The sequence below is a fragment of the Sus scrofa genome, chromosome 14, assembly GCF_054392235.1.
Source record: "Sus scrofa isolate SSC_HxYL_T2T_F1_AM1 chromosome 14, Sscrofa_HxYL_maternal_Yorkshire_Landrace_v2.0, whole genome shotgun sequence".
Taxonomy (NCBI): domain Eukaryota; kingdom Metazoa; phylum Chordata; class Mammalia; order Artiodactyla; family Suidae; genus Sus; species Sus scrofa.
The window spans coordinates 38,619,688-38,636,744 of NC_139396.1; the positions used below are offsets into that span (position 1 = coordinate 38,619,688).

The 17,057-nt window shown below is 37.3% G+C and overlaps 1 protein-coding gene and 1 long non-coding RNA gene across 22 annotated transcripts in view; both read right to left on the reverse strand.

Moving 5' to 3' along the window:
* The window catches only part of GALNTL6 (polypeptide N-acetylgalactosaminyltransferase like 6), a 1,215,026-nt gene that overhangs the window by 502,007 nt on the left and 695,962 nt on the right, over nucleotides 1–17,057 (reverse strand). The gene's annotated exons all lie outside the window — the stretch shown is intronic.
* Nucleotides 4,297–10,827, reverse strand: LOC146396502 (uncharacterized). The gene is made up of 3 exons (XR_014826560.1): nucleotides 7,975–10,827; nucleotides 5,587–7,826; nucleotides 4,297–5,277 (listed from the first exon to the last, which is right to left on the reverse strand). It is a non-coding gene; the product is annotated as an uncharacterized LOC146396502 (long non-coding RNA).

Here is a 17,057-nt window from a genome sequence, read left to right on the forward strand (position 1 = left end):
AGAATGTGCTGAAAATATCCAGGACAGATGGTGACTCCGATTTTGGATTAGAGGAAGACAATAAAGGGAAAATAAAGCTTGACCAGGCGGCAGAGTATTTCCAAGATTCCATGGCCTGCTCTGGGAAAAATTTTATTGCCTGAGGAAAATCATTTGACATCCAGGAGAATTTTAAAGTTGGAATGGCATTGGTTAAAACAACCCTAGCCTAGGCAGGGGTGGTGTTTTGATGGAATTATTCTAATTCAAAGGGGAATATCTCATTCTAAAGTGAGAATTTTTGCAAGGGTTTTCTTGAAGTACTGTCAACTGGTTGGCTGCCTTGCGTGGGTATTGAAAGTCCTAATAATTACATTTACATTATTGTGAATTAACCACTGAAAGCATTGGAGTAGCCATTTAGAATTGTCTGTTCTAACCAGCTTCATGTTAATAGAATTATTTTTCAAATTACTCATACATTTGAGATATGGGAAATAAGTTATTGAATTAACCTGAAATTCACGGTTTGAAAATGACGTTATAATCATTTAGAAAAAAAAAATCATCTTCTCATCTTTCCCAGAACCCTCATTCCCAGCACAGTCCTCAGACGAAAATTTATGCCAGTTCTCATTTAGCAAAATCCGTTAGAAAAATTAAAAAAGAAGGAAAGTAAAAATAAAGAAACATAAATTCAATCATTAAACTTACACAGGTATCAGGGTGTCACATCCAAAATCTCTGCATTTTCAGTGGGAATATATGCATTGATGAGGCAGCAAATAAAAGGGGATAAAATCTTAACTCAGGCAGGTGTAATCTGAATTGTGTGTGAAGCTCTGAGTGGGGTGCTATGGGTTGGAGGTTATAAGGGCAATGCAAATGAAGTATAAGAGGGTATTCTCCTTGTTGAAAATAGAGGAACTAACTTTTCTTAGAGCATTTACTTTTGAAAATTTGTAAATCCTTTCTCTGCTTCTTTAAAATGTATGCAAATCTCTTTAAAAACAAAAGAAGCCTCTTGTCAGCTTTATGAGCCGGCACAATCTTTCTCAGGGAAGACTTGAGAACCAGTTCTGAAATGAACATACTCATCAAGGAAGATGATGCCTGCCTCCCATTAAGGCTGAGAGCTAGTGATGGCGCCTTGCTCCAAGCTCACTTCCACAAACTTTGTTCTTTGCTTGCTGGAAGTGTGTGCTGCTTTTCCGAGGGAATGAGCTGTTAAGGTTTAATTGTGTGGTATCTGGATTGGTTGAACAATGAATTGATGCATAGGATATGTTAGAACAGGACAAAGTCATCTGCTTGAAAATTAATGTCCACATTACCCACCTCCCAGAGGAGAATCAATACCAGCAAATAATGAGCAAGGTCTAGAATTGCAATATTTTTGCTTTTGTTGCTTCATCTTAATTATAATTTTGCATGTTTTTGTTTGTTTTGCTTTTCAGGGCTGCACCTGCAGCATATGGACGTTCCCAGTCTAGGGGTCAAATAGGAGCTGCAGCTGCCAGCCTACACCACGGCTACAGCAAAGCTAGATCCAAGCCAAATCTGTGACCTAAACCACAGCTCATGGCAATACCAGATCCTTAACCTCCCCCCGCCCCCCAATGAACAAGGCCAGAAATCAAACCCATATCCCCAGGTTTTTAATCCACTGAGCCACAACGGGAACTCCTGACTGTTTCTTTTATATAATATAATCTTAATTATAACTTTGCATGTTTCTTGTATTACAATCTTTATTGTGCTCCTTTATTTTTCCTCTTGAATTCTATGCAATGTAAGTTTAAGATCTCAGGTTGTCAGCATTATGTATTTCAAGAAGAATACAATGATGAGATTTTGAAAGATTGGTATCTGTGCTTGCACTCTATTGCCCTTAAACCTGTTTCCATTTTCACAATATAATTTTCCTTGGGCATCACTTGCTCATTCTGGTGCAATCTTTGTTGTCACTAGCACTTAATTAAAGCTGCCTCTTAAAGCTGGTGTTTTTCTATTCGGGATATTACATTGTTGTTGTTGTTAAAGATATGATTAAAGCCTGCCTGCGTATAGATTGCAGAATTCACTTCCGAGATGTTTTGAGACTTTTGAGAATTCTGTAATAGTACATAATGTCCTTTCATTATTGGTATTAATGTACACATTAAAAATTATATGATGTGCTCCTGGCTGTCACACCTTTCTCACAGAAAACCAATGTATACAGAGCATAAGAAGAAAGCAGTCTGTAATCTTGGGCTTACGGAATCCTCATCAGAAATTTGGATTCATTCTGCAAAAAAACTTAAGTTTTATTTATCTGTTAATGATGACAAATAATAATATTCCATGGTCTTGTATAAGCATGCTGTATTCCCTAAGTGTATCTTTTGTGCTTTATGGAACATTTTACTTCTTATGAAATTCTAAGTTATTTATGTAAACTGCACATGTAGAAAAACCACCACCACTACCACACCGCCACCACCATCATCACCACCGTCTCCACCATCCCAGCCACCAACACCTTCATCCCATCCCCACCATTTTTTCCACTGCTTCTTTCTCTCAAAGGCAGCGGGGTTTGTTGCAGAGGCATGGCTATTTATATTCTTTTAATTCCTCAACTGACTGTCATGTTTTACAGCATACTGGGATGCTCTTTATCAGTTCTTAAGAACTCATGGTCCTGTGTTGTTGACATTATTGGAAAATTATTTAAGAAGAAACATTTTGTGGTAAACTGTTGTGGTCTGTGCAAGTGGGTTGGAAAAAAGAATCTTCCAGCGTAGCAAGGTAAAAAGAAAGCAGAGTTTATTGAGATAAGAGATGTTGCTAGTGCAGCAGGATTACTTCCTGATGATCAGGGATTGCAGACCCTGAGCATGTGGTCCTGTTTTTATAGCCCAGGGGAGAGGGGAGAGGTCTTAAACTACACCTGTTGACCAACTGATGGGTTGGGGAAAAAGAGAGTCTTAGGATACACTTGTTGATTGATTGAGGGTATAAAAGCCACTATAAGGGTGGGGGGAAGAGTGGGCCACATACCTTTCCCAGTAGGGAGCAGGAAGGAGTAGGCCAGGTTGCTCAAAGGGAGGAGGTGGCATTACAGTGAGACAGGAGGGACGGTGATAAGGTTTGGTAATTCTTGCGCTGGCCAGAGGATCTGAGTTCTATCTCCTTGAAGTCGCCTTGAAGTCCCACAGAAACCAATTGCTTGAGAAAAATTTAGCATGGAACCAAAGACAAGATGAGTGAATTCAGGTAAATGATTTTAAGTGTTATGATGAGCTAGGTGGATTGGCTTGCTATAATTAGATTATTTAAAGTAAGCAATATGTTAAATATTTAATAGGATATTTTACTTCCTACAGGAGACGTCCTAATAGGAGATTTTACTTAAAGGCTAGTGGCCAATTCCTTTTTCTTGTGGTTAATCCAGTAAGAATTTTAACAGCATTCTTAGGACACATCGGCTTTGATGAACTCTTCTCACACAAGTTAAGGTAGTCCCACGTCATGACATTATTTAGGAGTATTTTTGTTCCTTCCACTTTTAATTCTCCCATCCTTGGCAGCCTTTTGTGTAGGTGGAAATTTGGAGCATTTAAAGGTTATCTAGAATTTCCATCATATTTCGTTTGCTGGTACGTCATAACTATTTATAAGCTTTCTCCGTTAAATCTATTCCTCTAAAAAGATTAACCTGGGTGTGTGCTTAAAGAGCAGCTGCTCCTGGCCACCAGCAGACCCCTGCTGTGTGTCCAGGGCAAGTGGCTTCACCTCTGCTTGAGTTTCAGTTTGTAACATAAGATGCTAATACTTAATCGATACAGAAACTCAGAGTTCCTAGGGAATCCAGAGTCCGTGCTAAAGAGTTGTTTATGTCTTCATCAAAGGTAGTTCTCCCTCATTAACCTAACTCGGTTTTTGGAAAGTCACAGGGTTTAACATCTCAGCATTTCCCACCTTTTAATACACATAGATTAACCCACAGTAATGGTGCTTCAGGGCAGAGGGTTTGTCTTGCCTCAAACCTCAGCTTCTTAAAGACATGCTTCCAACCTTGTCATTGTTCCTGAAATGAAGATTGAACTAGATGAGGTGAAGTGCCCTCAGTCATGATTTTTAAAGCTGTGACTTGAGAAACAACTAATTTTAGTCCATGTCTATTTTAATTACAATTCGAAGTAAACCAAACTGTAACTCAAATAGTAAAGAGATGGTTTGCGAAACCTGTCATAGCACTGGAATAAATTACCTGTTTTACATCCCAGAAGCTTCTGAATCTATGAGGCAACCATAAAATAATACTGAGTCTTTTTTTTTTTTTTGTCCTTTTAGGGCTACACTATGGCATCTGGAGGTTCTCAGGCTAGGGGTCGAATTGGAGCTGTAGCCACTGGTCTACACCATAGCCACAGCAACACAGGATCCGAGCCACATCCGCTATCTACATCACAGCTCCCGGCAATGCCGGATCCGTAACCCACTAAGCAAGGCCAGAGATCGAACCTGTGTCTTCATGGATACTACTCAGATTCGTTTCCACTGAGCCATGTCAGGAACTCCAATACTGAGTCTTTTAAAGGGCCACCTGAATGAAATCGGTTTAGTAACAGCCAAATTGAAGTTATGAGAACTTTGGATTACTTGAGTTTAAAACAGCAACCTACATTACATGAGATTTTTATAAAGTTACAATTTGTGATATCAATGTTTTAAAAAGTCAGTTGTGTAAATAATTGAAAGAAGCATGAAAGTGGTCTGTTTACAAAGGTATTCATTATGTTACATCGTGTGGCTGACTTAAACACATGGTATATGTTTATTCATTATTCCCTTATATTTTAATGAATAAAATTCTTTTAGTAAGAAGTGGATGGTTTGTCAATCATTTGAAAGTTAAGGAATTTTTACATTATTAACTTTTTAAAGATGCTAATTCACTGATGACTGGTATTTCTTTTTTTTTCTTTTTTATATAACGATTTTTCTACTATTATATCTGTGTCCAGATGTACCATTTTATTAAGATAATATGATAACAGCCCTGCCAAGTATAGTTAACTGTAGTGGTCTTATATATGTTGGGAGGTAATAGTTTGACTTAAAAATGAAGCAAATAGGAGTTTCTGCTGTGGCTCAGCAAGTTAAGAACCCAACAAAGTGTCCATAGGATGTGGGTTTGATCCCTGGCTTTGTTCAGTAAGTTCAGGATCCAGCATTGCCCAACCCACAGTGTAGGTTACAGATGTGGCTCAGATCTGGAATTGCTGTGGCTGTGGCATAGTCCTGCAGCTGCAGCTCCAATTTGACCCCTAGCCTAGGAACTTTCATATGTTGCAGGTGCAGCCCTGAAAAGAAATAAAAATAATGAAGCAAATAAAACTTGTATTATCCACACCTGGGTAATATTTATTTAGATTATGGCTACAAGGTCTGTACGCTGAGGCCGAGCACCAATACACTGTGCCTCCAGCTTTTCTCATCTTGCTCAAGATTGCTTTGGCTATTCAGTGTCTTTTTTGGCTCCATACAAACTTTAGATTTTTTTTTCCTATTTCTGTGAGGAAAGGTTATTAGAATCTTATTAGGGATTGTATTGACTCTGCAGATGGCTTTGGGGAGTATGGACATTTTAACACTATTAATTCTCCTGATCAAAGAACAAGAGATATCTCTCCATTTGTGTCTTCTTCAATTTCTTTCATCAATGTCTTACAGGTTTCCATATACAGAACTTTCACCTGCTTGGTTAAATTTATTCCTAAGATGCTATTGCCACTGATGCTATTGTAAATGAGACTGATTGCTAGATTTAGCATTTTCATTTGACACTTATTTTAAGTTGCTTAAAAAAATGTGTGACTTCCTTCTGATAAAGACCTTGAACTTAGGTTCCCTGTAAGGAATGTTTCTCACTTTCTGCTTTCAAGACTTTGTCTTTAGTTTTCAAAAGACTAAAAATGATGTGTCTTGGTACAGATTTCTTTGGATTTTAAAAAATTATTATAGTTTATTTCCATTGTTCTGTTAATTTCTGCTGTATAGCAAAGTGACCCAGCCATACAACTATATACACTTTCTTTTCATTTTAGCTTTCATCATGTTCCATCACAAGTGATTGGACATAGTTCCCTGTGCTATACAGCAGGACCTTATTGTCTATCCACTCCAAATGTAACAGTTTGCATTTATTAACTCTGAACTCCTAGTACATCCCACTCCCTCCCCCTTGACAACCACAAGTCTGCTGTCCATGTCTGTGAGTCTGTTTCTGTTCTGTAGATAGGTTCATCTATGCCATATTTTAGATTTCACATATGTGATGTCATATGGTATCTGTCTTTCTCTTTCTGACTTCACTTAGCATAAGAATCTCTGGTTCCATCCATGCTGCTGTAAAATGGCATTATCTTGTTCTTTTTTATGGCCGAGTAGTATTCCACTATGTATGTGTACCACATCATCTTGAGCCATTCATCTCTAGATGGACATTTAGGTTGTTTCCATGTCTTGGCTATTGTGAATAGTGCTGCAATTAACATATGGGTTCATGTATCTTTTTCAATGAAAGTTTTGTCTGGATATATATGCCCAGGAGTGGAATTGCTGGATCATATGGTAGCTCTATATTTAGTTTTCTGAGGAATCTCCATACTGTTCTCCATAGCAGTTGTACCAGTTTGCATTCCCACCAACAGTGCAGAAGGGTTCCATTTTCTCCACACCCTCTCTAGCATTTGTTATTTTTAGTCTTATTAATGACGGTCATTCTGACTGGTGTGAAATGGTGCCTCACTGTAGTTTTGACTTGCACTTCTCTAATAATTAGTGATGCTAAATATTTTTTCATGTGCCTGTGGGCCATCTGTATGTCTTCTTTGGAGAAATGTCTATTCAGGTCTTCTGCCCATTTAATCAGTTGGATTGTTCAGTTTCTTTTTTGCTGTTGAGTTGTATGAATTGTTCATATATCTTGGAGATTAAGCCCTTGTTAGCATTTGTTGATACCCTTTTCTCATTTAAGTTGTATCCTAGACATTTTGGATATTATATTATGAGATTCTAGATTCTAATAAGTCTTTTTTTTTTAAACAACAATCTCCATGTTGAGGTGTAGTGGAGGGACCAAGAGTGGGGATTGTGGGTACTTAACTCCCTAATAAGATCTGCTGATGGGAGTGAGGGAGAAAGAAGTAGGGTACCAACCAGCTTAATCTTTTGTTGTCTCATCTGGTTTTATTTATAGCAGAATTAAAAATTTTTCACATTTTGATAGCAAGCCTTGTCAAGTGCTTAATGTTTAATATTTTAAATATTTTAGTGTTCTTTTAGAAGCCAAGCATAAATATTAGAAAAATTTTCAAGAAAAATAAGTATCACAACCTTTAGCACAATGGTGTACTTATGAGTGGATTTTTTTCTTACAAAAAGCTGCCCATTCTGTGCTGAAAATTTTGTGGCGCATAGCCTTGAAAATCTATTCATCATGGACAGATGAAGAAACCTAACTCCAAAAAAGTGAGTTAGCATGTTTCTATTAAACTGCAATATCTTACATAATGTAATTATGAAATTCATATATTCTATTATTTTCTAGTTTTTCATTTCATATAAACTTGTAGTTAGCTTCTTAGGAGGTCTAAAACTGAGATTTACCCAGAGACTTAAAATAAAAGTCTCAGGGTAAATCTGAGATACATCATCCTATATATTCATCTACAAGTTTATATATTTCTCTTTGTAACACTTGCAATTAATGAAATATCTAAGAAAATTAGATAAATATGGAAAATAAATGACATGTTTACATAATATTATAGAATATAAATTGCAAATAAAAACTGGATATATCATCCTATATATTCATCTACAAATTTATATATTTCTCTTTGTAACCCATGCAATTAAAGTATCTAAGAAAATTAGAAAGTATGGAAAAGAAATGACATGTTTGCATAATATTATAGAATATAAATTGCAAATAAAAACTGGATATATCATCCTATATATTCATCTACAAATTTATATATTTCTCTTTGTAACCCATGCAATTAAAGTATCTAAGAAAATTAGAAAGTATGGAAAAGAAATGACATGTTTGCATAATATTATAGAATATAAATTTCATAAGGTTTTTAAAATAATCACCTTGTAAATATGCGTGAGCCAATTCAACCTTAAGACAAGCAGTTTGCTTGAACTAGTATAAATGTTGTGTACTAAAACCAGAATGCAACATGATTCATTGTCTGAAGACTCTAACTCCTGATGAAAATAAATATATGTATATATTTTATACAGAAATATACATATGCTATATTTTGGTTTTTGAAATTTTCATATTTTGGTTTTTTGAAAACTTATGAAAAACCTATGTCTTCCTATGCTATGGGTTTTTCTTCATAAATCACTTTACCGGTGTTAAGAACTGGCAGCTTCAATAAACTACTCACAAGTCATCAGATACAGTCACCCTGCTGGAAAGAGCTTGGAAAGGCTGACTGAAAGCCCCTTTATTTTTTAGTTTATATGTTATCTTTTAAGAAGTCATTGCGATTTTATGTTATACTTTCAAATTGCAGTTTCAAGTTGAAAACAAATTGGACATGCTTTGGGAATTCTTTGTGATGTTTAAATAATCACCGAATTAGAATACCTGAAAGAATCATGTAATCTAAAACTATGGTTTTATGCATGAGGGAACTGAAGCTCAGATAGGATTTTCCCCAAGGTCTTATAGTTAATAGTGAGATGGAACACAGACATAACTCTCTTTACTGAAAGTTGAGCAGTACTGCTACTACCTTCAGTTAGCGTTTTTCATTAGAGTATTTAAAATATATTCTGTATCCAGTATAAGAAAAGTTGTAATGATTAAATTCCAAATGAAAATAAAACTTACAACCAGAAAGCCAAAAGATAGACATTCCCCCTTTAGTTAATTCTCAGAAATTTATTTACTTTGTAAAATGTGTTATTCTTGTAGTGAATGCTATGGATGCTATATAAGATTTTCTAAGCTTCAAAGCCCATGTTGGAAGTGGGTAGAATACTAATTGCTTATGAGGGAATTGGGAATAGAGAATACTTGGATTTCAAGCTTCAGCTTTCTACATTTCCACCTAAATTTTCCTATCAGAGATAAACTCTTGCTTGAAAAATGCAGGTATGAAGAGAGACATCAAGGTCCACAGAAATTATATTCTGATGCAAATGTTTTTTAGTTGTTATAACCACAAGGTTAAACACACACTATAGTCCAATTATGTTTTATGAAATTTTTAGAAATCTCCTAGGTGCCAAGGGTGTTAGGATAAGGCACAGTCCCTTTGCAAAGCTAGCTTTCAAAGAAAGCATGTCGCATCACATTTTGAATTGCAAGTAGAACATTCTTGCAGCTTAAAATGTGGTTTGCAGACCTGTGTAGCTGAACCACACTGACTCCATTTTCTCAGATCCATTTTAGGCCTGGAGGCCTCCCCCACTTCTTTCTGTGTGACCAAGCTTTAGCCTAACTCACAAGGAACACACCCAAGACAGATGAGCTTCCGATCAACCTCTACCCTGGCCTTTGTCGGATGTGAAAACTGGAAGACTGCCTTTTCTGGACCCAGATGATTAATAGTCGTGAGACTGCCCCCCTCCCCCCGGGGGGGGGAAGAGGGGGAACAGGGGGAAAATAGTTCTAGTTTCATCTGTGTGGACAGGCTTCTCCCTTGTGTCAGATTCTATTTTTAGCTTTGACCCCTTTAAGCCCCCCTGTATCTCTGTCTTTGGTGCAGCTGTGAGTGCCTCTGGATCACTGTCCCCAGACCCTGCCTCCAGGTAAACGTCATAATTGCACTTTACAGAGTTGCCTGCTTTAGTTTTGGGTCTTAGAGTTCCTCCTCAACTCAGGGGCTATTATTCAATATCTCCATCTCCTACCAAGATCAGTATACTTGGCATCACTTAAAAGCTTAGGAGAAGGGACGACTCACTGGTTTGGATCCGCTGAATCACAGTCTGCATTTTAATAGGATTCCACGGTGGGTATCTGCACATTATTCACTTCCCCACCATCCATCTTCCACTTTCAGGATCTGAAGCTCCATTTATCTGTCCAGCAGTAGAGCTAATGTAGAGAAAGCTGGACGAATCACACAGGAGACGATATTCACCAGAGACCTGGGGTTGGGGGTTCTGAGGTTACAAGGACCAGAAGATGTGGCTGGAAGAAGAGGGTTGGTGAGCTCATCTAAGTGGACAATTATGTTTCCCGAACTGGACAGTCTGTTGTTAACCAGCTGACAGTAACTGGTTCTGATGCTGAATTTTCTTCCTTGCCTCAACCACCAGGAGTACAAAAGCTAGATGAACACCTTCCCATCTGTACAAAGTCCCCTCGCAGCAACCATCCTGCCTCTTGACCAATGGCCTCAAAACTACTCTTTGAGTCTCGTTTCTTCTTCATAGATTTGCTTACTATTATCTCACCTTTGGCTGTGCTTTAGCGTTTTCTTGATTTCTGGCTCTTTCTTCTGAGCCTGTAAGCCTGCTTCACCTGTTATGTGGTAAGAACCCATCATGTCTCAACTTTCATGGCTCTCATTCCTTTTACTTGGGCTTCCTGAGAGTTGCCTGAAAGCAACTCATTGAGAATCCACTCTCCAGCTGCCTGGCCCCTGGGTTTCTCAGTGAGTGGTGCTGGGTAAGGGTGTAGGGAGAGAGTTCTGAGGACAGACTTGGTTTATTATCCAAGTATTGGATAATTGGATATTGATAAAATATCATGTGACCAAAGAAAATGTCACTTAGGTTTCCCATTGTGGTAGAGTAGGTTAAGAATCCCACTCGGGTCACTGCAGAGATGTGGGTTCAATCCCTGGCCCAGTGCAGTGGGTTAAGGATCCAGTGTTACTACAGCTGCAGCTTGGATTCAGTCCCTAGCCTGGGAGCTTCCCTATGCCATAGGTGCATCCATAAAAAGAAAAAAATAATTGTCACTTAGAGTTTGGTAAACAAACTTGGATTTGTATTCTGACCCTATTTATCATAATCTTGGTTATTCTGTTTAATTTATTTAAATCTCAGTTTTTACTCCTATACAATGAGGCGGTCAATACTTTCATGAAGTAATATTATAGAACTTAAAAAGGTAATATATTACGAAGCCTTGAAAAGTGCCAGAAAAAAAGATGGTCAATACATTTTATTTTCATTCTTAACTGTTCTTGTTCAAATATTATTGCATTGCTCTATATAAAGTATAGTGCTTGGTTCTGAGGGATGAAAGACAATTTAAGTATTTTCCCTGTGAAAAAGCTATGTCAGGGATACCTAACAGAGTATATAGGTTAAAAAATAGAAACCTAAATTCTAACAGGGGATAATTTCTGAGGTGATCGTAACAGTAAATGGAATCTTAAAGAGGTAAGAATTTGTCAGGAAGATTGTGGTTGGAGGAGGAGGATGTTAGGGAACACAGCGTGGCCCTGAGAAACTGAATTTTAATTGACTCATTGACCAAAAAGCTATTAAGAGGCTTCACACATATTCTAAGATTAATCTAAGAATTGTATTTCTGGCAGCACTTCCATGAAGCCTTCCAAACAGAAGCTATCACTTATCAAAAGGCACCACAGGAACCCACTCTCTATTCAGCTAAACTTGCTGATAAACCCCCTCTGAGAAAGGGTCATGGGCCTACTTCAGAAAGTTTCCTCTCAGGTCAATAAGGTTGTGGGTGATCTCTAGCCATATATCACTTATATCACATTTTTCTCACTTAAGGTTGGTACCAAGTTAAGTGCTATAAATATTGGTCAGCAGAGTTATCTGGGAAAAGAATCTGTAAGCTTTGCAAAGGAAAACTCAAGGTATACAATGTAACTGTCTTTTGAAATAAGAGTACTTTTTCTCTTTGTCAACACAACTTTTCTCTAATAATAAAGTTTTTAAGATAGTTTCCATTAATGACAGTAACCCATTGCACCTCTCAAATTATTATTTACTTTTGAGTTAGTAGGAAACAAGTATTTCTTGCTAATATGTCTAAGTTTTAATAACTGAAGACCTTAAGAAAGCTTGTTATCTTTGGAAATTTACCAGACTCTAGGCCAAAGAAAGAGACTCAAATAGTCATTATATTTGAGGATATTTGACATTCTCTAAAAGATATGTTTGATATTCTTTTTTTTTTTTTTTTTTTTTTTTTTTTGTCTTTTTGAGGGCAAGACCTACGACATATGGAGATTCCCAGGCTAGGGGTCTAATCAAGGCTATAGCTGCCAGCCTACACTACAGCAACACCAGATCCGAGCCATGTCTGCGACCTACACACCACAGCTCATGGCAATGCTGGATCCTTAACCCACTGAGCGAGGCTGGGAATCAAACCCTCAACCTCATAGTTCCTAGTTGGATTTGTTTCTGCTGTGCCACGACAGGAACTCCCATGGTCTCTTAAATATTATATATAAAATTTTCAGATACTAATTACCCCTTACTAGTAAATCTGAAATTAGATTTACTACATAGCAATATATTCCTAAGTATTATATTTTTTATTATAGTTGCTTTACAATGTTCTGTCAATTTCTGATGTACAGCAAAGTAACCCAGTTATATATATATATACATGCATTCTTTTTCTCATCATATCTTCCATTATGTTTCATCACAAGTGACTGGATATAATTCTCTACGCCATACAGCAGGACCTCATTGCTCATCCATTCCAAATAGCATCTACTAACCCCAAACTCCCCCTCCCTCCCCCGCCCCTCCCACATGGCAACCGCTAGTCTGTTTTCTATATCCATGAGTTTGTTTCTGTTCATTTGTGCCACATTTTAGATTCCACACTTCAGTGATATCATATGGTATTTGTCTTTCTCTTTCTGACTTACTTCACTCAGTATGAAAATATCTAGTTCCATCCATGTTGCTACAAATGGCATTATTTTATTTTTATGGCTGAGTAATATTCCATTGTATATGTGTACCACATCTTAATCCATTCATCTGTTGATGGACATTTAAGTTGTTTCCGTGTCTTGGCTATTGTGAATAGTGCTGCAATGAACATACAGGTGCATGCATATTTTTGAATGGAAGTTTTAAACGTGAAGCAATATAAGAGATCTATGGGATAATATAAAGTGAGCCAATCTACATATAATAGGGATTCCAGAAGGAGAACACTAAAGTGTTTTATTTTTGATGGTATGTGGTAGGATTTTTACTTAAATTTAAATCATAATACAAATTAAAATCACAATACAAGGTTAGATAAATGCCTCCAAGTTGAACATATTTCTTACAAATTCACGTCTAAAATTAGGGTATTTCAAAACAAAAATGCATGATGACATTTGGCAAAGTGTAAAAATATGTTGAAAAATAATGGATCATCTGTAGATAGGGAGGTGAGAGAGGCCAGGTTTCAGAGTAATTGTAGTCTGCATGTCTATGAAGCAAATTTTATAAGTGGTTGTGAAATATGACTTTGTTGGGGTTTCTAAAGACATTCAATTACACTAAAAAAGTTCGTAACTAACTTTCAGTAAATAAGTAATACTAATGAAAACAAAGCCCAATTTCAAATATATTGTGGTATAGATACACCACATTTGAAACTACTGGAGACAGCACATTAGCTTGTGCTGCATTATCTTGTTTTCAAGGCTACTCTGTTCAGCAGTCTCCCATTCTGCATGGCAATGGTTTCAAAAGTAGAGCACCCTTTTAAACACTGAATCCAATCATCCAGTTTTCCTCTGTGCCCCTTCTTCACAACAGCTGACCTCATCTTCTTTACAAAGAAAGCTTCAATATTGCCCCACAATAAAGTTCTCAAATCTGAAATCACTTTTATCCTATCTGCCTCCATAACTCCTCCCACTTCTTAAAGCCAGTCCACGTCCCAAGCTCTGAGCAGGTGCCCTCTGCTTCAATGGACCTTACTCCATCCCTTCTCCCCCCTTCTCACCTGTGTCTTTAACATTGTATTTTCTGCTGGGACCACTACAGTAGCACTTCAATCTCCTCTGATCTCTCCCATCTCCAAAACAAGGGCTCAAAACCTCCCTTGACCTTGGATTCTCCTCTAGTGCCCCCCTCCCCCCATTCAGAAAAACATCTCAGATAACTCCATTTACTTCTTTTCCTCACTTTCTTTTTAGAATGCAACCCATCACAGGATGGATTCTGCTTTTACCACGCCACTGAAACTGCCTCTGGGCCATTAAATCCAATAGACACATTTCAGGGGCTGTGAGTATAGTGTCCTGGGACCAGTTTACCAGTTGCTGACCATTCTTCTGAAAACAGTCTAGCCTTGGCCTCTGTGAATTCTCATGCTTTTAATTTTTCTCTTATCACTATTGTTATTCCTTTTCAATTTTCTTCACCTGCAGCTTCTGCATCATAAATGTTTGCTTCTGAAGTCTGCATTGGTCATTTATTCTTTCACGTATTCTTTCAATATGATCTCATCCATCCTCAAAGTTTTCATAAACAACCATAAGTCAACTAATAAATTATGTCCAGTACAATTCTCTTCCTGATCACTAACCCTTTGTAGGAGTCTACTGAACTAATTTAAATGGATGTTTTTCTATCCATTGATACTACACATACACACAAAATGGAAAAAAATTCTCTCCAAACTGCTTTCCCTAGCAATCCATGATCTTGTAAAATGGCATAATCCTTTGCCCAGTATGTTATTTGAAAAGCCAAAAGTCTCTGATTCCTCTCTCCCCATTATTTATCCCAACCAATCTATTACCGGGTCTCTGCCAATTCCACCTCCAAAGCATCTGAAGGTCTACCCATTTTCTCCTGCCCCACTCTGTCTATACCAAGATATTTTCATTTCTTTCTTAATTCCTGAGCCTTCCAACAGACCATCCTGCTTTCATTTTTTCCCATTCAAAGCAAACTGTCCTATTACTGCCGAACCAACTGTCGATGAAACCTCAAGGTGAAAATTTTATATCCTTGCATGGCTTTTTAAGCTTGAGTGACCTGACCCTGCTGATATGCATAGCATCATGTTTTCCTTCCTATCATTCATCAACCCTCATTCTTCATCACAGTCACCTTGAAAACCTCACTGAATTCTTCTGGGCAAACTCTTGACTCAAGCAATTTATTCACATGAGCCATTCCCTTGCCTGGAATGTCTCTCACCTCCCACATTTCTTTGACTAAATTAATGCTTCAAGCATGGAACACTGCATCTTTATTGCTGTATCACCACCACTGGGAATAGGCGTAACACCCAATTATTGAACAAAAAGACTTGGTGAATTGAGACTTCATTCCAGTCTCTGGGATGGATCTGGGCCCCCCCTCCACCATGACTTTTACTGTCCTATGTAGGATAAGAGCCCAAATATCCTATAGGGAACACTTTATATTATCCATATGGTATGTGAGTATTTTATGTATTATTTCATTTGATCATTTCAACAACTCTGGTATTTATCACCTCCATTTGAGAATTTAGGAAAATGAATCAAACCCACCGAGTCATTTTTCTGATGCTGCAGAGTTGATGCAGATCTGAAATGAAAACAAATTTTTTTTAACCTCAAAGACTAAATTATGATCTATCCTATTATATATAAGCATAAATTAGAAATTTTTGAATTTGAAAGGCGTATTTCTTCCTAATACCCTCTTGAGTATATTGAGAGATTAACTGAAAAGTTTCTTCAAACTGTCAAAAAATTTTTAAACAAAAAAGTAACATTTAAGACTATTATGTTTATTGGGATTCAGATCTCTCTCCTAGTGGCTGCAGCCAAAATAAAACATAGAGAAAATTCCGAGGCTGATATAAGCCTGAGTTATCCTCTATGATCTCTGATTTTGTTTTTTATCCTTCAAAAAATCTCCTCGGTATTACTGATTGCTCTTATAAGTCCATAAGAGGAATGTGCAATTAGGTGTAATATTTACAAAGTCAATATAACACTAATGTACTTTATATATTAGGGCTCCATATAAAATTCATTTGATTATTCTGGGTGAGCCTGACTTTAAAAGTTCATTTCATAAAAGAGATTTACTGGTTAAGGGAAAAAACATTGTTATGAACTACACTACCAGTATTGAATAAATTGTAAGAAAATAGTCAGAATGTTAACTTCATGAGCAAATAGGCTCTGTTCCCCATTATTATACCCCTAGAGCCTAACACTGTGCCTGGCCTATTATAAATGTTCAACAGGTATTTGTGGAATAAAAAAGTGAATGAGGAGTTGCCATTGTGGCGCAGCGGAAACGAATACAGCTAGTAATCATGAGGTTGTGGGTTTGATTCTTGGCCTCACTCAGTGGGTTAAGGATCTGGTGTTGCTGTGAGCTGTGGTGTAGGTCACAGAGGGGGCTTGGATCTGGCATTGCTGAGGCTGCATAGGCTGGCAGCTGCAGCTCCAATTCAACCCCTAGCCTGGGAACTTCCATATGCCATGAGTGCAGCCATAAAAAGCAATAAAATATTTTAAAAAGTGATGGAATTTGAGCCTCCCATAATAAAATACATCCTGCTTCCTCAAATTTGAGTGAGAATGCTAATATAGAAATGCTCTAGTATGCAAATCTTCATCTTTCCTTTTCCATATTCCTTTTAAATTATGCTTATGACATCACTATGTGCTCTCTGTGACCCCTTCTGATACTGATGCAGGTATTGACCCAGAACCTTTTCCTTAATAATTTTAAGACAATTGAGATAGGAATGGGATTTTTTTTAAGTCTTTAATGCAGAGGATATAGTAAAAAAATAATAATAATAACCTTGATTCTTCTATCTCCCAATCTCCAGCCTGAGTTATCTCTGAGTTTGCAGAAATCTTTGGGCCCACTGCTCACACATCTATGTCTGGGGAGCAGCCATCATGATAAATGATATCCTCATGAAAGCAGCTGGAGATGTTCTTCCAGGCTTCCCACTTCTAGTCTCAGCTACTGTTTTAATTCACATTATCAGTGCCCAGGAATACTAATCCATCAGGCAAAGTTGCTATACCTACATACCTACACAGAATAGTGTAGACTCATTTAACAGGCAATCACAG